The sequence below is a fragment of the Amblyomma mixtum genome, chromosome 3, assembly GCF_055824585.1.
Source record: "Amblyomma mixtum isolate Tamu chromosome 3, ASM5582458v1, whole genome shotgun sequence".
Classification (NCBI taxonomy): Eukaryota; Metazoa; Arthropoda; class Arachnida; order Ixodida; family Ixodidae; genus Amblyomma; species Amblyomma mixtum.
The window spans coordinates 275,046,296-275,068,439 of NC_143014.1; the positions used below are offsets into that span (position 1 = coordinate 275,046,296).

Here is a 22,144-nt window from a genome sequence, read left to right on the forward strand (position 1 = left end):
CAGTACCCCCAAACGCCGACAGCAGCGCCACCGTATCATGCATACACAGATGGGTGAAGTGTAGACTTAAAAAGGACCAGGAGACTCGGGACAAAGGACCTCAGCTTCATCGTGCAATGCTATGCTATGATTCTCAGCCAGCATTTCAAATCGACTCGTTCCCGGTTGTACCAGTGGGCACAGGACAACCACAGGAAAACGGCACTTTTTTGTCCCACTAAGTGACCTCAAGCTCCAGAAATAGGCTAGAGCCATTCCCCACGCAGTCTGCAAAGAGTGCGACGTCCGCATTTAACCTGCTCTCTTTTCACTCCTGCAAATTCTCTGAAGAACTGCGATAAAGGTGACGGCTGTGTCTACTGAGTGCATTAGAAAGCTTCATTGGAGCAATGACTCCATGAAAAAAAAAAGACTTTTGGATCAACTCAAGTCTGTCCCATTCAGAGAATTGTGCAGCTTGCTTGGGGACCATGCTTACAATTTCCAGCGCCTGAAAAAACAGCGCTATATAGGTCTCCTAAGACTGCCTGCAATTTTTTTTTAATAGGCTTTTTAAGTTAGACGAGCTCACTCTTCGGTATAGCATATTCAGAGGTGCTGTACATCAGAATACATCTGTAGGATAATAAGGGAGCAATTAATCATTGGCATCCACCCCCGTTATAACATATCTCCCGTACTCCCTTATCACAAATCTACTCCACCTTGGGGATTCCCCTTAAACATCTGACCAACAGTCATCGGATAAAACTAAAAAAAAAAACAGCACTTGCTCGCACTGCCCATCCCAGGTAGCACCGAACATTAGAATAGTTGTCACAAAAAGTGTTATGCAAGTTGCAGTAATGTTACGTGCTCCATTGCAATGTTACAATAATGTTAAAAACTAACATATAATGTTGTAAGTTATATGAAAACGCTATTTAGCGCTCTAAAGAAACATATAGTCTTCTAAACTTTATAATGACGTTAGGGTCATGTCTATAAAACAACGTTGCAAGTGTATTTCGAGCACTGATTTCCAGAACTTTTCCCATTGTTTCTACAGTAAAGATTTTTTTTAACAAGCAGCATATTTTGCAACCACATATCTTAGATATAGTACTCGCCATAGATTGCATGCGCACAACATCATTATGTTGCCAGGAAACTTTATTTATTACCCATTCGCCACTATCACTCATAGGACATAATGAGTATAAAATCTTGACCAAAGTATATCCGTTCGTGGGTGAGCGAATACGAGTTGCATGCTGAACTCCCGCCCTCGTTGCTCGTTCTTGAAAAGCGTCGTAAGGTGTGCCGTCACAACTGGCGGGCCTGCATGTTTGCAGGGCTTAATTTTCAAGAATGTTAAATTTATGTTGTTTACAGGTTTCATTAATATTCGGAGAAGAAGGGTTTTCTGGCGGGCTAGTTGGTGCTTGTCGTTCATCCGCGTTTTTTCGCGCAGTTTAATCATGATTCGGAGAAGGTTATTACAAAAACTTTAGCAAAAAAAGGACATTAAGCAGACTGAAATAACACGGGACCATAACAAAAAGGTAGCATTACCGTGATGTTTCGGTACTACCTGGACACGGCCCGTGGCGTATATCGCTCTGTTGACCAATATCAACAGTAAACAAAATCAGCTTTTTTATGTTTGGCTTTATCAAACAAGCTAGAGGCGTCATAATTCTTAAGCTTGTAATTTCTCTCGTGATTGGCTTCTTATTTAGGTTAAGTAAGAAAAGCCTTGACAATGATCTTCTTTTTGTCACGGAGGAATTCTGTCCATCGGTCCTAAATGTGCCTGCAGACTACTTTTAACTATTACTATTACGCTCGTTATTTCCTGAAAGGTTTGTAGCCCACTGTATAAGTAAAAGTACAATTACCAGTTTGCATATTTAGGAAACTGCAGTAGTATTAGTTGATGACGATGAAACAGTGCGGCCAGAAAGAAGCCCGCCTCGCCTATGAGCGCGTTTCTCACAGCGGTGCGGGTAGTGCGGGTGTCACGTGCTCGACATGCTCCTTTCACAGCACCCGACTGTGAGCATGCTGTGAGTTGGTATATTAGCTCTATGCTGTGAGCCGTGGGCGGCGGGGAGCGGGCAAAGCAAGCGAATAGGCGCGGCGTTGAGCGCCTATGGAGAGGAAGCTATATGGGTTGGTTACATTCTGCGCATTTCACTATCACCTGATTGATAGCGTGAATATGGTCTCTCTCTCTCTCTCTCTCTCTCTCTCTATATATATATATATATATATATATATATATATATATATATATATATATATATATATATATATATTCAGTAATATTCTAAATTGATCAGAACCACAAAATAAAAAAAAATAAATAAAAAAATCCCCTGTATCCCTTGGTGTCTGTGGCTGTTGGCTTCTTTCACGCACGCACGCACGCACGCACACACACACACACACACACACACACACACACACACACACACACACACACACACACACACACAGACACACACACACACATAAGCAAACAAGGAGTCGCTTTGGGACGTTAAACCCTATAAACCAAACCAAACCAAACCGAAGGGGTATGGGAAGGGGATGAGGGGCTCGTTATAAGTATGAGAAGCCAACAGCCACAGAAACCATGTGGCATGTGGTTGTTTTTTCTTCTGCTTTTCTAATCAATTAGCTTTAAGTGATAACATATTCAATAATATTCTGAATTGATCAGCACCACAAAATAAATAAATAAATTTAAAAAAAATCCCCTGTGCCCCTTGGTTTCTGTGGCTGTTGGCTTCTTTCACACATATATATATATATATATATATATATATATATATATATATATATATATATATATATATCAAAAATTATTTCTTGGCAGCTGATTGATTAATAAAAGATAAAGTCAACAGAAATTGAAAAAAACATAACAAGATTTAATTCACGACGTTTCGGCAGGAGGACCAGCCTTTTTCGAGTGTATTACAGTATTCACGACGTTTCGGCTGCAGGACCAGCGTTTTTCGCGTGCATTACAGTATACTGTAATACATTCGAAAAAGGCTGGTCCACCAGCCGAAACGTCGTGAATTAAATCTTGTTAATTATATATATATATATATATATATATATATATATATATATATATATATATATATATATATATATATATATATATATATATATATATATATATATATATATATATATATATATATATATATATAATTGTTATATTATATATATATATATAATATATATATAATTGTTAAATTAAAGCAAATAAATAGCCTAACACAGAAAGAAAAACAAAAATAAGAAGAATAACGTTGGACTCAAATGCAATAAATAAATAAAACACTCACTTTAACAAATTAGGAAAGGTGGCGCTTGCCACTGCCCCAATTCAGAGAGAATATCATAAAATCTGTCCGCTCGTCTTTCGTGGCGCGCAAACGACATCATTTTAGATGTTCATTGCAATCTTTGTTGTGCTCCTTTCGTCGCATTTGCACTGCTGTTACAATTTTTTTCTGCTCTAGCTCGTAAGCTCGACGCTTCGCGCAAATTAGTGCCCCGTTTCCCGCAAAAGTAAGTCTTTTTTCACTTCTAAGGGGCACCTCTTGCAGCGTGGAGCGCACCAACCGTAGGAAAAGCTCGCTCGCTGCCGCTCCAACTAATTGTTGTTGATCAGAAAGGAATTCGCTGTACGTAAAGGAAAGAAACTACTCCATGGTGCAGTAACTATCCTGTTCTCGATGGGAACCTGAAAAAAATTGGTTTCTGTGGAAAGTAAAGGGTGCAGTAACTATCTCACCCCTCGGTGGACACCTTGAGGGATGGGCAGTGATGAAGGTAGAAAATGAACGAACGAAAAACTTTTATTGCGCAATCGAGCTTTTGGCGAGCGTGGTGTGTAGATCCCCTACTCCAGGGCCCTTGCAACTGCTGCGGCGATACAGGCATACAGGCCCGGTCGATCTATCTACGTTGATCTTCCAGGTGATCGCTAGACAGCGCTGCCTCCATGGAGGAAGAAAGAAGTTTTTTTACCTCCATGGCTGCCTCCCACTGCTTTGTTGTGCGAGGCGGCGTAGTGCAGGGCTCCGGAATAACCTGGGTTCCTTAACGTGCACTGGCATCGCACAGCCAGCACCTCCTCTATGTGGCACAGCACACGGGTGCCTTTTTCAGTTTCGTCTCCATCGAAGCGCGGCCGCCGCGGCTGGACCTGAGAAACACGTTCGCACACACGCGCGCCAACTGCGCCGTGGGTGAGTGAGAGAAGAAAGAGGCGCCATTGTGGAGGGCTCCGGAATAATGACCACCACCTGGGGTTCCTTAAAGGGGCTCTGAAACACCTTCCCAGGAGAGCACATCAACTCATTCAATAATTGTATTGCGTTGTCATTATACAAGAAGAACAGCGCGAAATAGACAAGGGCTTTTGGAAGACACACACAGACAGGCGCTGGCCTGTCAGACAGCGCCTGTCTGTGTGCGTCTTAAGTCCTTGTCTATTTCGGGCTGTTCTTCTTGAAAATGGCATACAAACTCGCCCAGGCATCAGTCCTAATGATTGTCATTAACACCTGAGCCAAATAATACACTTCTACACACAGCAGAAAACTCACAATCACGCGCCAAGGTTGGCAAGCACTTTCCGGTGACTTTTTCATGCATGCATCCTCCTCCATCGCACCACTCCTGCCTATACCAGTTCAGAGATGGGTGTTGGTTGTATTCTTTCTGACGTGCGGCAGCTACCATGGCCGTGGCCAATATACGGCGTAGCTCTGGCAGATCAGGGAGCTCCGCCACTGGCGATGGGGATGGCGGAGGAGAGCTGACCTTTCAGCGGCAAAAAGTGACGAAAGGAGAGGGAAAGGCACCAAGACGGTGAAATTTAAAGTTTGACTACATATAACGTGGCATCTACAAAGCGCATCAAAAAAATTCGTGCTGAAGGATATTCGTGAAGCAGCATCATTTAACATCACAGGCATACCACAATATTAGAGTATCTCTCAGAGCCCCTTTAACGTGTGCCTACGGCGCACAGCATGCTGGTGTCGAGCATTTTGCCTTCACTGAAGTAGGCCGCCGCGGCCGGGATTGAACCTGCATCCTCAGGCTCAACAGCCAAACCATAGTCGAGTGCACTAGCCACTACCTGGTGTTGAGCCAGCGCGAGTTGCAGTCCAATCGCGGAGGCGAGTGCTGCTGTGTTCTCGCCTTGCGAAGATTGTCGAAATCTGTCATAAATCGCTGCATTGTCAGCTGATAAGCAGAACAGTAGTAATTTGGGTGTTTGGTAGGTCAGGATGAGGTTTAAAAGGCATGAGGACGACAGCAGGGAAGTGGACATGATGAGCGCTGCTATAAGCACACGCCATAATTCACCAGGAGCTTAGTTTGAGAGCTTTCCAGGTGGGGCATTTGAAGTGCACCGATGTGATTGTTGGATTGCGCTTCTGCCATGGGAAAAGTTGCATCTCATACACTTATACTTGTTGGTTATTGGAGAACAAAAGGCATGAATGCGATTTGTATGTAGCAGTGATGAGAGAGTGGCTCTCCCCGTGCATCACACAAAAATAACCACCAATATTTTTCCTGCCAGCACAAAAGAGAAATGAGGATGGTCGCCTGCCTATCACTCACTATATGCAAGTGGCACCCAAACCTGTCGCTGGGGATCACTTCACCAGTGCAAACTTCTCTGTAAAATTTAAACCTTTCAGAACTAATTTGTCTTCAGCGAAAGCTCCTTATAGTATGCCTGTGGAACCTGCCGGGATTCTTGCTCCACTCAAAGGCCTATTTGCCAATTTCAGAAAACAACAGCTGGTGGGGCTGGTGCTTCTGTTGCAGCGCCTATTTCTGCGTAAAGCATGTCTGTCAGTGATCAGTCGATTCCCTCAGAGCAGCTCATTGCATGATTCACTGGAAACTTTGGGCATGCATGGAAGAATTAAGAAAATAAAATAGCGTTAGGGTATGTTGTCATCAAGCCAGAGCATTGTTTTTCTGTTTGAAAGGGCATCATTATTTTATTATTGGATCAATACTGTTAGTTGGTAAAACATATAGCACTCCTGCCATGATTGTTGTATAATTTACTCCCTTTATTCATCCCTCTATTCTTTATTCCCATCAAGTGCCAATTGGTTTGAATAGAGACTTCCACCTGCAGGAGCACCCCAAGTTTATGCTTGGCTGCTTTGTGTTTGAAGCTTTGGTTGAATGAACAGTGGAACAGCTGCACTGCACTCACATTTTTCTGCATGCTGGCACTACAGCCGCAGTATAACACGAGTATACTACCATCATCAATCTTGAAAAGTAACCACAGTTAAAAGCCCAGGGATTACAAATGGTAAATATGGGGAAGCACGGTGGCATGTTGACCTTTGTCAGTGATGTACAGCCTTTGTCAAAAGTCTGGAGCCCAGGGGGTTTCCTTTTGAGCCACACTTTGTCGTTCTTAATGGATCTCTAGCGCTCCAAATTTCCTGGACATGAGAAGATTTCTGGTACTGCCTCCTGCAATAGGTAGGACTTCCATGAATGCTCGTGGAGTCCCAATATAAAGCTTGGAAGTGAACCCCCTGGGCTCTAAACTTTTGACAAGGACTGTACATTTGGCTTGTGATCGTGGAGCCGCTTGACAGCACCAGCTCCTTCTAATTATATGCCTGTCCCACTTCAGGATACAGCGTGTCCCTTTTTAAATTTTCTCTGCAAAATAAAGGAACTCAGAATTCAACTACCTATAGCCACGCACAACTCAAGAATGAAGCGGCAAACATCCCTTAAAGCAGGCCTTCCAACCAATGGCGTCGCTCGTCTTTCATGACGTCGCAGTTAATACCCTAGTGTGACATCACAGGTGGCTGGCAGGGGCCTCTGTGAAATGGGTTTAATCGTAATGTCATGATAATTGGTCGACACCATTAGTTGGAGGTCCTCCTTTGAGTGGTGTTTGCTGCTTCATTCTCGAGCTGTATTCAGCTGTAAGCAATACAATGCTGCCCAAACAATTATTTGCACACTTTATGCCATCATGCTACTTTCTGTGCTGCGGTGGAGCACTCCTGCAATGCTCTTGACAGCTGCTCACTGGGCGTTGCTGGTTGCTAAGCGATCGCGGTGGCTCCTAGCAAATATGTGTTGCCTACTTTGGCTGAGCCGCTAATGGGCCTGACTGAACTTGAGAGGACCTCGGGACAAAGGTCTTTGTCGCTTAGTCCAATGTGTCCGTCACTCCTTTGCTAATTATAAGTTATCAATGCACTCGAGTCACTTCAAAACAGAGCAGCCAGATTCATTCATTCCTCCTATTCGTACGATATCAGTGTAACATCTTTAAAAGCGGAATCCAGTTTACCGCCCCTTTCACTTCGTCGTCGTATTTCTAGCCTCTGCCTATACCATAAATTTTTCCATAGTTCGCTGCGCTGCGCTCCCTACATTGCCCCGCCAGCCGGCATATCCCACCACATTCGTCATCCTTTCCAAGTGTTTCGCCCCCGTGCCCGTACTGTTACCTGTGCCGCTTCTTTTTTTCACCGTGTTTCTGTAGACTGGAACGACCTCTCCAATGACATCGCTACCATCTCATGCCCATCCACATTCGCCGAAGCTGTTACCAACCATTTTTCAACATAACACTTGTTCATGTGACTGTATGTACCCACCCCTTATGTAATACCCCCAGTGGGTCTTTAAGGTATTAAAATGAAATGAAATGAAATGAAATCACAATGTAACCTAGCCAGCCTTGTATATACCAAGGTGTGGAGTTGTATTTTATGCATTTGAAAAGCGAGTTGACATGTCTCTGGGGTCTTTCGTTAAGAGCTACAGGTTGTTGTACAGTCGTGCGCAAAAGTGCAGAGACCACGGCCATGGCGATGATTGCGATTTGTCTGTGCATAAAGACGTGTCTAGAAGAAATGAGTAGAAAGACAGGTTAACTTATTTGGTCACGCACCCTATGCATAACTCGAAAGCAGGCGCTGCGCCGTGAGAAAGCGCTGACGCGCAGTTCTGTCAGTTCACGTGGTCTCTCCACTTTTGCGCATGGGTGTACATTTAGCATCCTCTTGACAGGACCTGCCTTATTTTCAAAGTTTGTTAAAAGGAATTCAAACTCGTTGTTATCATCTGATGTTGATATTCATGGTGGCAACATAGCTTGGCTTCAAAGTAGCCAGTTTCGTTTGAACACTGCAGCAGAATAAAGTTGCGCTTTTTTTCACCTATTGTTGCAATTCTGTGCTATTCTTGCCTACAGCTTGTTTCCTGGCCTATGAATGTTCCATTTAACTTTGCTGTGAGGGCCTGCACTTACATTCATGTGAGGAGGGTGTAACCTCCAACTATGTTTTTGCCTGAGATGAAAATGCACATTATTCATGATCAACTGGTAATGAAGCAAAAGTTGTATGCGTTCTATAAGGTTTTGAGACGCTGCGTGGATAAAACACATGCCGAGAACCAAGAACAGAAGCTATTTAATGTTGATGACTTATCTTGTAGCAGATCAGAAGAGAAATGAGAGAAACAATGCAAGGAGTTTATTTGTATATGACGGCTCAGAGCTATTCTGTCTGCTCTTTGCCTATTTACATGCCTAGTTCCTGAAGCTTATGTGAACATTTTGTATTTTGCCTTAGGTCTGCTGCTACATTATATACACAGAGGATGAATACAGGAGCTGAAGGAAGTGTGTGGCAATATGGCTGCATTACTGCGTGGGCCATTTGTCGAGCTTTTGCTCCAATAGGATTGAAAGTTCCAGCAACAAGGTGCTCCGATTCAAGGTCACACTTTTTGGTATGTTGCTTATTCTCCTGGTCTCATTGGTGCTGCTCTATGCACAGGCTGTTCGCTGTTTTTCTGGCGTCTCCTGACTGGCTGGGCTTCTTGATATTCGGTGAACCATTGTGCAGCTGGCCTTGTCCTTTCTTTACTTCTTGTTTTTCTTTTTGTGCCGTCTAGCTCTGTTTAACCATGTTTTTAGGGAGGCATTCACCCAAGAAAGCATCCCCGTTCACTTTCATACCGACTGTTTGCCAATTCTTACTAGGTGAATTGTGGGGCTGCTTGATGCGTGATTGTTTGGTGAAAACAGCTCTTACACAGGATGGGGCTGAAGAAGGGACACAATGCAGCACTAACAACCATGTTTTGAAGCGAAAACTTCACTACGGGACCTCATGCTTCGATCGCCGGGTGCCTAGTTTTCACCTCTAAATCACCTTACCCTCGGAAGTGGACACCTTAGTCGCGCTTTAAGATTGTAAAGCAAGAGGAAAGGCGAATAACTGCCCTTTTCAAACAGTGGACACCTCAGTCGTGCTTTAAGCTACGTGGCGGTAGACAGATGTACGCTGCATGCGTAGGCATTGACAACGTTATGCCAGAAACGTGGCACTGAAACCATAGGCCATTGGCGTTCATTGTGCTGAATGGCGTTGGTGATGACAGAATTTTACACTCCGATGATTTTAAGGAAAGGAAGTGTTCATAACTGGCTCCCTGGGTCAGTGGGTGCCTGAATCGCGTTTATAGGTATGTGGGTTGATGAGAGAGAGAGATGTGGACTGCATGCGTTAGCGCTGACAACGTTGTGTCAGACACGCGGCACTGCTGCAATAGGCTGCAGCGTTCATTGCGTGAGCAAACTCTCGCGATCAATCATTAACCACCACCTGCCAGGGTGGCAGGGCGGGTTCGCTGCCTATCCAATGTCCGGAATGCACTCAACATTACAGACACCTAGCTGCTTATAGTTGCCCGATACACCATAGCTTTCGCTTTGTAACCAGGTTCAGCAGTAGTTGAACCGCGGCTAATTTTTTATTTTATAGTCATGACTGAAATCCATTGCATAGCTTTCGCTCTGTAACCAGGTTTAGCAGTAGTTGAACTGCAGCTAATTTTTTATTGCACAGTCATGACTGAAATCCATTTTGTTGTGCAGTGAAAGGAAAATACACAAAACACAAATAGTGAAGCTCATAAGTGATAATTTGATATTGGATAGATATTCAATTTCTTTGTCATGAATAGCGCTGGGTGGAACACCCAAACATTTGTCATTCTTTTGCTTAATATTGATAGCTTTGCTGATTTCTCTGGTGCATTGATCGGGGCATGAACTAATGATGATGCTGAGCTGTAGAGCTGGGGAGCACATACATGCTTGCAGCAGTGTGTGGGTAAATGGCTGTTGATGGTATCCTGTAGGGATATTTCGTGCTTTTGGAGCCAGCCATTCAAACATCGGCCGGTTTAATCAACGTAAACGTGGTCGCATGAAAGTGGTATCTCAAAAACTGCATTTTTCATGCATTTAATTAACACACCGGTTTTTGTGTTTTTTTTCTCATGGGTTTTTCTGTTGCTAGCCATTCATCTTGGTGCAGATGCCACACAACTTGTTTGAGGCTGACACGAGCACTTTCACCCGAGGCCTCTCTGCGATCTTCTTAATGCTGTGTGAAGTGCTGTGAGTGTATGGCATGACTGCGTAGCACAATTTTTTTTCGATCATTTCTTCTGATGCTGGCTGTTCTTCTCTTCTGCCCCTAAATTCTTGCAGCAGTCCCTCTGCGACACTGGATATCAGTGACGTTGGGAAGTCTGCTGCTTTCAGCCGACAAATCTGGGCATTGAAACTGGCATTAGCCTCATAGGAGCAAAGACGGCCTTAGCGTCCAGTGAGGTAGCACGCGCCTTGGTCATGCCGTCCTCAGGTTCGCCTTGACAGCGTGGTTGATGGCATCATGATGGCACATTTGAAAAACTAAAAAAGGGAGCCTTTCCATTTTGGATTGCAGCGCAGCGATGTTGCATGACCAGACTCAAAGCCTAAAAGATCAGAAATTAGTGAAATGACTGGTGAAGGCTGCTTGCCGCCGTACCAGTAATTAGTGAAGGCTCGCGGCCGAAAGTGCTGGTAATTTCTGTCATCACTGTTGGTAGAAAAAAAGTTTGCATTTTAACTGTGTGCACCTTTGGGTAGGAAAGCTGGGATTGTCATGTGCAATTCTACAAAGCATCCCGGTTGAAATAAAATTCTATGATATGACACATGATCTGCCCATTGTCTGTTTAATAAACATGTTCATAGCATGAATAAAGGATTATTTTAAAGAAAGTATGAAACTGGTAATAAGCGGCGGTGGCTGGTGGTCGCTGGCGTGCCAGTGGATATAGCAGGTAATTTTACATTTGATTCCCATAGAGCCTTTGTCAAAAGTTTGGAGCCCAGGGTTTTTTTGCTTCAAAGCTGTCTAGTGGGGTTCTTGTCGCATCCATATAAAGTCTTAACGTTAAGAGGGGTGAGGATGGCAATTCATCTCACCTTCAAGTGATTTGGATTGCTGGGAATGCATAACAAACCACAAAGCATGTCCCAGAAGCAAACCTTGTGGACTGTAAACTTTTGACAGAGGGTGTACTTTGGATTCATGCTGCTAAAGATGTTTTTAGAGTATTAGCTTGCATATCATAGGGTAGGTAATGGAGAGAGAATGCAGGAAACACATGTCCTGCGTTGGCACGCGACGTTACTCCGTTGTTTCAGATTGTCTGGCCCAACACTTGTGGGCACCTACCCCACTCAGCAGATGAGGCACTATCTCTCGCATATTGTAGTCATGTTTGTGCACGAGGATGGCAGCAGAGCTTGAATACTCATGTGTTATTTATTACCACCGCAACTATTAATAAACAGCGGGCTGGCTAGCTGCAAAACATTGATGAGGGTCTTTAAATGTGAGTACCGCATAAAGAAGGCCTTCCAAACTATTTCTGCTCGCAACACGGCTTCAACCAAGAAGCTGTGCAGTTGAAAAAAGTGCATCAGAAGTCAGCTTTGACGACCTGCATGTCATGCCATGAATCAACAAGCTAACCTTCTCTAGCGCACTACTAAGTTCATACGATTTAAATGCTACGCTGATAGGCGACGTGTGCCCTCCCATCTGCGAAGCTTGGCTGAGTTGCTGAATTTGCGGCAGAAAACTTTGAAAACTAACAGCAGGACGTGAGGTGAGTTCGTTTCCCAGGGCGTCTTGCAACGGGCGGGCAAATCTAGGGAATTGACACGGGGACCCCCTTCTTGCAAATAAGCAGATTTAGACATTTTTTTAGCCAGTTCTGTTACCATGACCATGTTTTAATACACTAGCTACTTGCATATTGAACTGTGCCTTGTTGTATAATTGTTTTTTAGCTGGACAAAACTGATGTTTAATGCTGTCGTTTTTCATATGAATCTTTATTTGGTCTAGTCAGTTGTTTTGTGCTTATTATGTGTTGTATTATTTGTGATGTTTCTGCTGTGGATGAAAAAAGCGCTTTTCAGCAGTCCTGCTGCTACATCTTTGTTGTGCCACTGAGTTTACTTTTTTTTGTTTGTTTTACATCTGTAGTGTGTTTATTTGGCATAACTGTGAGGTATATTTTTACAAATAAAAGGTATAAATTCGTTTTTCAAGCTTTTTTTCTGAGGTATGTGTGTCTGAATGAATGGCACCTGCTCCAAATTGGCTCAGAAGAGCGTGTTGTCAGGCTAGTTGGTTCTGCATAGTATATAAGTGAAATGCGCAACAACTTAGACAGGACACAGAAAGAAACACATACGACAGTTCACGAGCGCTCGTGAACTGTTGTATGTGTTTCTTTCTGTGTCCCGTCTAAGTTGTTGTGCATTTCACTTATATACTATCCAAATTGGCTTTTTGCCTGCTACAAAGCCTGCTCTATAACCATCTTGGCCATTCCCACAACTGTATAGTCAGTGCCAGTGAACTGTTCCTTCCAAGTGACTCGTTTTTGTTGCCTGAGGTCATCTATTGAGTGTATACTGGTGCTTTCCATACAAGCAAAATTGCCAGTTTGTACGATGAGGGGGCTGATGGTCACTTGATTAATGGTGGAAGTTTACAAGTTTGGCATATGCCACAAAGTTATTATGTCATGCTGACCATCCATGCTACGCATTATTTCGAAACCCAACCAGCACACTGCTGTTTTCAAACCGACCGTCTGAAATCCCGCCTTTACCCATTAGAGTCGCCACACTTCTACAAGACATGAACATACCAGTCTCCAATATTCTGGTGACTTCTTCTAAAGACATAATTGCTCCCTGGGAAGTGTATCCAGTTGTCTCTGGTACATCTTTTTGTGAGGTGGGCAAGCATGGGTCGCCACTTGGCATAAAACAGCACTTCATGTCCCTACAAGAAAAGTATCAGTGCACAGAGTTCTACACAGATGGCTCAAAGAGTTCTTCAGTTGGATTGTGCAGCTCACAGCTGTTAGTTTACGGAAACAACAATGAATAGACACACAAGCATATTTACTGCAGAATGTCATGAGATCCTGTTTGCTGTTAGATCCATCCTAATAAAGAAAATTCCAACTTCTGTTATTTACTCAGATTCTTAAGTGTGGTTATGGCTCTGTCCTCTGGGAAACCCTATAAAAACCTTGTAATGAATTCCCTCCTGAACTGCCTTATGTCTGTACACACACTGACTCTTAAAATGGCAATATGCTGGGTACCAGGTCACTGTGGTATAGATGGTAATGAGGAAGCTGATAGGCTTGCTGTGTCCGCTGCCGAACACAGTCAGATCAATATAAACCAACTTCCATATCAGGACCTCAGGCCACATATTAGGACTACACTCCGCAGAGAGTGGCAACAGGATTGGGACAAAGAAACAGAGAACAAACTGCACACAATAAAACCAAGGATTGGAAGGTATGCCACAGAAGAACAAAATAGATTCAAAGAAGTTGCCCTCTGCAGACTGAGGGTAGGACACATATACATCACGCACTCGTATCTTTTAAAGGATACAATGGCACCGCAGTGTGCGAGATGTGGAGCCCACATCTTAGTTGTTGACATACTAATCATGTGTCCGAGATTGGAAACAGAGAAACAGCACTTCCCAGAACTGTACACATTTAAAATACCAATGCATCCTTCTTTATTTTTAGGGATAGGGTTTTTAAATTTCTTGTAGGCTTCCTACAAGAGCTCTCTTATTCCAAGTGACCTCAGCTCTTCCTCACTGCCACGGAGAAGTCTGTGCTTAGCCATTGCTGCCAGATGCCTCGCTCTTCTTGCTCAAGCAAGGACTGTGGTTGAGGCTTCCTGCTTCGTCTTGTGTATATAACAACTGTTACCAGAACTTTTAGGCGCTATGCACCAGTTTAGTCCATTCCACCTGACTTTACACCCTCACGACACACTATAATCATGCACATACTCACTACCCTTAGGCCCTATACAACCGGCATTGATATTAACATGTGAACATATTTTAGCCTGAGCTGACCAAAAACCTTGTGTTTGGCACCCTTTGGCCTTAGATGCCCTTGCACCAAAAAAACCCAGCATCATCATCTATTGTGTGTCTTATTCAGTGTTTAGCCATTTGCTCCAAACTGGCTTTTTGGCTGCTGCAAAGCCTGCTCCAAAACCATCTTGGCCATTCCCACTACTTTATAGTCATCTGTTACTTCCAAGTGTGTTTGTTACCTTAAGGTCATCTATTGTGCGCCTTGATTCAGTGTTTAGGCATTTGCTCCAAACTGGCTTTTTGCCTGCTACAAAGCCTGCTCCAAAACCAACTTGGCCATTCCTGCTACTGTATAGTCTATGCCAGTGAACTGTACCTTCCAATAGACCTATTTTTGTTACCTTGAGGTTATCTATTGTGAGCCTTGCTTCAGCCTTAAATATAATTGTGTTTTATTGAGACAATAAAATGTTAATTCCATTATTGAAGCCATTACTTATTTTTGTTTGCACTTGAAACACTCCTTATACTGTGAACCAACCACCTTGTTTCTTTTCATTTCTTGGTGTGAATGCTTCGTCCAGTTATACTTTGATTGAATTTGATTCAGTTTGCTCTCCCAGAGTTCTCACCTTATAGCAAGCTTTGCAGGAAAATGTTACACTTGCATAGTTCATCTATACACACCAAACAAAGTGAAAGGCACTTGACGAAGGGCCCGTGCTGGATGTCTCATGACCAGTAACTCAGTGCAAAGCTACTTGCAAATCTCTTGTACTTTTGGGAGGCAAAACGTGTGTATTAAGGGTGTGTGGAAAAACTTACCATGTTGTCTCATGCTCCTTTTGCCTGAAATTTGCTCTGTCATCTGGAGACAAAAGGTTAGTAGAGGTCTTGGTATCAGGGAGTGGGTGCATGAAAAGACGCAGTAGTTTCTTATGCACTCCTGATATGCAAAATTTTGTCATCTCTGGTACACTCTTAGCCAACTATTAGGGTTATGTTCCCATCACAACGAAACAGATAAAATATACAGCTTAGTCAACTACTATCATTACATTACTACAGCTACAAAAATAGCTAAAACACATTTGTGCTGCTGTATAAGATATTACCTATAAGTTCATAATGTGTTGCAGTGAACCACTTTTAGTTGCCAGATGGTGTTGCGTTTGTCCAGGCTACAGGGGATTTTCGAGACATTGTTGGCTGCATTACATCTAAACTTAAAAATTTCTATTAGACCCCAGTCCATTCCGGATATTCGTGGTACGTCCACTTAAAATCGGAATCTCCAGTGCCAGGTGGGGGTGTCCGTAGGGCATCCCTATGGCTGTCCAAGCCTGGATATACACATCGAAGAGTAGGTGTATGTTCGAGGAACATTCGTTGTCGAATGGCAGGCGGATATCCACGAGTGGATGTCTGAGGGGTATTCTTGAATGCCCCTCTAGGGATGTGAACTTACAACATGGCCTACATATTTTGTTTTCCTCGGACAAAAAATTGAAAATAAATTCTATTTTGCAAGTGCCAAAATTCAACCGATCACATTTCTACCAGCGATCAGTTTAATGTTCAGATTAATCGATTAAAGGGGTTCTGAAAGGGGCTCTAATAATATGACGGTATGCCTGGGATGTTAAAGCACTCCACTTCTTGAATATTGTCCAGCAAGAATTAAAAACTTTTTTTTTTTTTTGTAGAAGCTGAGTTATCTGTGGTCAAAATTTGAATTTCAGTGCCTTCGTGCTTTTCTCTCTCCTCTTGTAACTTTTCGCACGTTGGAAGGTCAGCTCTCCTCTGCCGGCCCCACCTCCGAGAGCGGAGCTTCCTGACCTACCGGAGCTACGTGGCTTATTGGTCGCGGCCATGGTAGCTGCCTGACGTCTGAACGAATCTAACCAACAGCCACCTCCCAACTTGTACACGCAGATGCGAGCGACGGAGGAGGGTGCGACCATGAAAAAGTTGCCGGGGAGGACTCGCCAACTTTCGTGCATGATTGTGGGTCCTCTGTTGCGTGTAGAATTGTATTACTTGGATCAAGTGTTCATCACAAAACAGTGCAGTGATTGAGGGAGTTGATGTGCTCTCCTCAGAAGGTGTTTCAGAGCCCCTTTAAGATCGCTCGAATATGGTGCTGATTAAGGTGACTAAAACTGCCGATTAAAAAAAGAACCTGAATTAAGCTAATTGCATGACTTTCTGGTGCCAGTGCTCATAATTAACGCCCATTGCTCCTCCAGCATTCCACCAAGGTAACCGAGGCATGCAGCCTTCCATGAAAACCACAGAGTTTCTGAATAGCAAGAAACTATGTGATGAAAACTAAACTCCTGCGGGGGGCCGTGGCAGAGTGACAGGCCTAAAAATTGATCCAAACCAATCCATTAGTAAACAGTTCTGACGCGATCATTGCGTTGTTTTTCGTCATGTGGTGCTTCTTCAACCTTTATTTTTGCTATAATATGCAGTTTGTTTGATCTGTGGTTGCTTGGCTGTGATATAAATGTGATGTCACCTGTGCACTCGACAAGACCTCCCTTTGCACCTGAAGTTCTCGTGAAAAAACTCCGGTGTCGTACTGTGCCTGACCCCTTGCTGAGATGCCGGCACCTTGTCGCTTCGGATGAAAGAAGCGGCCTGGTGTTATCACTTGCAGAGTAAGGAACTGTGCTTGAAAATTGCTTTGATGATGTTGCTCTGGGATGAGTGACGCGCTGTAACACAATTATACTCTGTTGCACAACTTCATTGCACTGGAGTGCAAGTTAAGATGTTAAGCCGCGTTTGCGAGCCTACCACAAAGCTCTGGAAGCCAGTGCATCGCGCCTGACTCGTCCCCTACACTGCGAAAAAGTTGAGACGGGGTGCAGTTGCATGCTGTGAATCTTTAAAGCGATTGTATCTAGGTTCATAATTGCGATAAAACGGAACGTGCGAAAAGCTTAGTGTCAGAACGGAATGTTTTGCAGCAATTTGCGACTGATTTTTTCTTGTTTTTCTATTGCCTTTTCAGTGTGGATGTGGCCTGCCTGCAGAGTGTATTGATGCCTAAATTATGCCATGTCAGGGAAAGCACTGGTAGGCTGAAAATGTAATATAAAATTTATCTACTTTCACAGTTTATCAACTTGTTTCATTAAGCGTGCCGAATGGACATCTCCAACCATCTACTTCACAGTACTATGTACTGTGAAGTAGAATTATTTGTTTAAGAAAGCTGAAGTGTTCTGTTAGATTTGCAAACTTCAGTCACACATTCTTCACTTATTTCTCTATTGCTGTGCACTGAATGCAATAAGATCATATGTGCATTGGTGCAGCATTATCAATCATGTTCATGCCCACAGGGCTCAATGCTGAGCCTGGTAGCAGGACCGTATGGCACCCCTAGAGCTACATGCTCCTGGATTGTGAGCAGACCTCTGTTACTTACTCTTGTGGAGCTGTGGATCATCAAATATGCTGTCAGTGCCCTGCTGTGTGACCCATCAGGGAATCTTGTGGGCAGGGCAGTTTTGGCAAAGGCCGTGTTTTGCTACATTGTGGTGTCTAGCATTATGTTGACAAAGTGCAGTATAAGTTGCTCTCTCATAATTTATTTCCTTAGCCATGCATTGTGGATGTGACTGACCTATGCTAGCAGCTAGAATGGGTGTTTCACCTAAGACTTTACACAATTTTTAAAATAGGCTGGGTGAGGAGTGCGCTTTTTTCGGCGTGGCGTGTTCAGCGGCATAGTACATCAGAATACAGCTAAGACATGCTAACTAGCAGGCTGGCTATCTAATATTGAATGGTTAACTTTATAACTATTACTGTTAGGCTCCTTAATTATTAAGAGGTGTGTAACCCAATGTAATTACTATCCACATCAGTTTTTAGGATTTCGAAAATACGGCTACTCTCGGCGCTGTGGCCCAACAAATTGTGGCTATTTCGACGAGTTACCTGCACTGGAGAGGTTGCTTTGCCTGCAAGCTTCTCGAAAGCGCATGTATTTTGGTGCGATGTAGCCAATATCCAATACCAATTATCCCTCAAGCGAAAAGTATACAACAGCTGTATCTTACCGGTACTCACCTGTGGGGTAGAAACTTGGAGGCTCATGAGAAGGGTTCAGCTTAAGTTAAGGACAATGCAGCGAGCTATGGAAAGAAAAATGATAGATATAACGTTAAGAGACTGGAAGCAAGCAGAGTTGGTGAGGGAACAAATGCAAATTAATGACATCCTAGTCGAAATCAAGAGGAAGAAACGGGCTGGGGCAGGGCATGTAATGCGAAGACAAGATAACCGCAGGTACTTACTAAGGGCAACGGAGTGGATTCCAAGAGAAGGCAAGCGTAGCAGAGGGTGGGCGGATGAGATTAAGAAATTTGTGGGGATACGGTGACCGCAGCTGGCAAAGGACAGCCTTAATCAGAGAGAAATGGGGGAGGCCTTTGCTCTGCAGTGGGCATAGTCAGGCTGATGATGAGCCAAAGTTTGTTGGGCTACAATGCTGAGGGTAACTGCATTTTCATGGTTACGATGGGCTACATGCCTTTCGGTAATTAAGGAGCCTAACAGTAATAGTTAAAAAGTTAACCATTCAAGATTAGTTGACCATCCTGCTAGTTAGCATGTCTTAGCCGTATTCTGATGTACTACACCGCTGACCATGCTATGCCGAAAAAAGCGCTCTTTTAACTCAAAAAGTCTATTTTTAAAAATTGTGTGAAAACACCCTGTATAGTACCTGCAGTGTACAGCAGCAACCTGCAGGTAAATCTGAAGTACAGTGAAAATTTTCTCTGACATAATCGATACTTTCTTTTTCTTTGCTCTGTGCAGTGGAGAGTACCTAACTGTAGTGCAGTGTACAAGTGATAGATAAAAATTTGTGGGATGTGAGTTCGTGGAAAAAATTTATTTCTGTGCTGTCTGCAAAAGCAAGTTAATAAAAAGCCTAGAATTGTGAGGGAACATGGATGCTCGATCCAAATGAACAAGTTTCAGCTGGCTGCCTAGTGAGGCAGTTTAAAAAAAAAATATTCTGGAAATCCACATCCTGCACACTTTTCTCTCTGACTGTACCTTGTGCCCAACCACTGAGTCAACAGGTAGCTTGCAGCTGTGTGGTAAGGATCCCTACTCTTACATTTGAATTTTTTAGTTTTAGGTCTTCAGTATGGATGTGACTGGTCTTGCACTATAAACACATGGTTCATGCATTGATATAAAAGTCTTTGCAGTAGGGTGTATCTTGTCTTTTATTTTTGCAGCGTTTTTTGGAGAAGCAAAGTATATTGCTTTTCAAGAAATATTGTCACCTCTTTTGCTTATGACTTAATAAACTTGCTCTTGCAGCTACATATGCCTAACCTTGAACTATTGGTTGCAGAAACCATTGTAATGAAATATGTACAGTATAAAGAATATTGCACTCCTTACACACCGGCCCGTCACCCCTGAATATATAAATGGCTTTTATAGTCAGATACAAGTCAAGAATACAGTGGTGAATGCTCTTTGAAGGAGGCCATCAGCCAGTGGTGATGATCAGTTTTCATGGCGTCGTGGTCACTGGTCGTGGTTAATTCCATAACATGAATTGCGGGTGGCTGGTAGGTACCCCCATGAAATGGGATTAACCGCCAATTCATGAAAGCCAGCTAACACCATTGGCTGGAGAGGTTTCGCTGAGCGGTGTTTGCTGCTGCGTTCTTGAGTTGTATCCGAGAATAGTGCCAAAAGTTCATATTAGATATAGGAAATATGCCAGCCTCTGTTATGTTCCACTAATTTTTAACAAGCTTCCTAATGGAATGGTCATGCTTAATAGTACAAGCAAAGGAGTAAAACTGTATTGTCTGTTTTCAAATTCTTCCAGCCCTAATATTGATTGCAAATTGTACTATACTGGCTTTGTTTCTGCCTTTAGGTAGAATTTGCTTTTTTTTCTTTTTCATTTGATGCTGTCATCTGCAGGGCACTGCCTTACAAGCCCCCCTGTGGCCTAGACATGCTGAAATCATAGCCTGTTGTTTGAAAATAAATCTTTATTATTGCTATTTCAGTAATATGTAGGGAAATGTAAGGCGTTACCTTTTCTCACACAGCTGGTTGGAAAAAATTGCCTGCTCTTGTATTTTTTCAGACCTTTGCAACCCGAAGGTAACATACCTCTGCAAGATGTGGTTGGCACTGCGCCATTGTAGATTACTAGTTTGCTTGATTTTTTTAGCGTTAAAAGCGGTTGCGTTAAAGGCCCTGTTCACCAGAAAATCCAGTGTTGCCATTGTCGGCGCCGCCGTTGTGAGCGAAAAATCATTGGCACGGCTCTGGCAGGTGGTCCCCAGAGAGCAACCATGGAGGTAGGTGGGCCGCTTAGGTCACGTGACCTTGTGGCATCATCACAACTTGCCCATTGGATAGTGAGCAAACTGCCCACCGTGGCAGTTAAATTAGTGATTGGTCGCTCGGGAAGAGCAGCCTGGGCTACACAATGAGGCCCACTGCTGGGAGCACCTGCCATCACAGGGCACTGGTGCATCGCTGAACTGCATGCTGCACCGCTGCACCAGGAGGGGTATGAGGACTCCCAGGGATCTATGAATGTAAAGTAGAGAGGGACCTTCTGCATATATGGGAATTAACACATTACGCTATCACGTAATACCTTTAAGGCGGAGATTAAGTGTTCCCTCCAATTTTTCTTGCGTGCACCATGCATTGTAAACCCTTGTTTACCTCTTATCATGCCACGGAGTTGCATTGGTATGTGGCAGCAAGGTTGGAGGAACTGTGCTAAAATTATCGTACGATTGTCTTTCATTAATATTTTTACTTACAGTATCTCACACTTTAAAATTTGCTTAACGTTCCAGTAAAAGTATAGTATTTGTGTTTTTTTTTTTTTCAGAAGGACATCCCATTTTCGACTACCAAGTTCAACCATGAGAATAGTGCTTGCACACAGTAACCCTTCCTATCGTGTGAAACATGTGCCAGTATGAGCAGCTTGACGGGTGCCCTTCAAGACAGAAAGCAGCTGTAATTTCATTAACACGTTCACTGCGGCAGTGATTTTCGGGGCCATAACCTCTGTGCTAGATTTTCTTGTTCGCGGCGTGTGCCTCCGGTGAAGTCAACTTATTGAAACCGACAACAGATGGCAATAGCAACCTAGAATGTGTGTTTTGCATAAGCTCTTCGAAAGATCTGAGCTCTCCTAAGGGTTCATAGCGTCACTCAGTATTCGTGCCGCATAGCAGAAATACACGTGACTCACTATGCAGTCAACGGGTGAATAAAATTGTCTTTAATCTGATACATTTTGCTTTGTGGCCATTAGTTACTTCATCGAGGCATGCATTTTGCTTATGGTGGACGTATGTCCGATTTTGGGTATTCTGTGGGCTTTTATATTAGCCCATGGGATCTGCCGGATATAATAATTGGCTGCGGTCATCGTGGCTTGTTTCATATGAGTATATAAAATGCCGCGCCGCCGGAGACGATCGCGGAGGCCACGGAGGTGTGAGAGACCGAGTTGATATTGGTTTTCGTCGTCAGATGGCGCAAGCGCGCCACATCGTGTGTGTACAAACTTCTGGTTGGCGAACACGACATCGTACGTATACAATCATTCAAACAAAAAATACTTCCCGCTTCTTTCTCTCCCACCTTCCTCCCTTTCTTTAAGGCGCGGTTCGGGTGTCCAAGACCAATTTTCAATTTTCAAACTTCTCGCTAACTTCGCGGCGCGCTGGTGCAGCCATGATCATGTCGAGATTAGACGTAAATCAGATAGCTGTTGTAAGATTGGCACCAGG

The 22,144-nt window shown here is 43.5% G+C and overlaps 1 long non-coding RNA gene across 2 annotated transcripts; it reads left to right on the top strand.

The window, feature by feature from the left end:
* The first annotated feature begins 3,436 nt into the window (after positions 1–3,436).
* LOC149354944 (uncharacterized) lies at positions 3,437–21,639 on the top strand. Of its 2 annotated transcripts, XR_016291404.1 has the most exons (4): positions 3,437–3,573; positions 8,664–8,823; positions 17,341–17,418; positions 21,232–21,639. It is a non-coding gene; the product is annotated as an uncharacterized LOC149354944 (long non-coding RNA). The 2 variants fall into 2 exon arrangements; XR_016291405.1 differs by lacking the exon at positions 17,341–17,418.
* Positions 21,640–22,144: the final 505 nt, after the last annotated feature.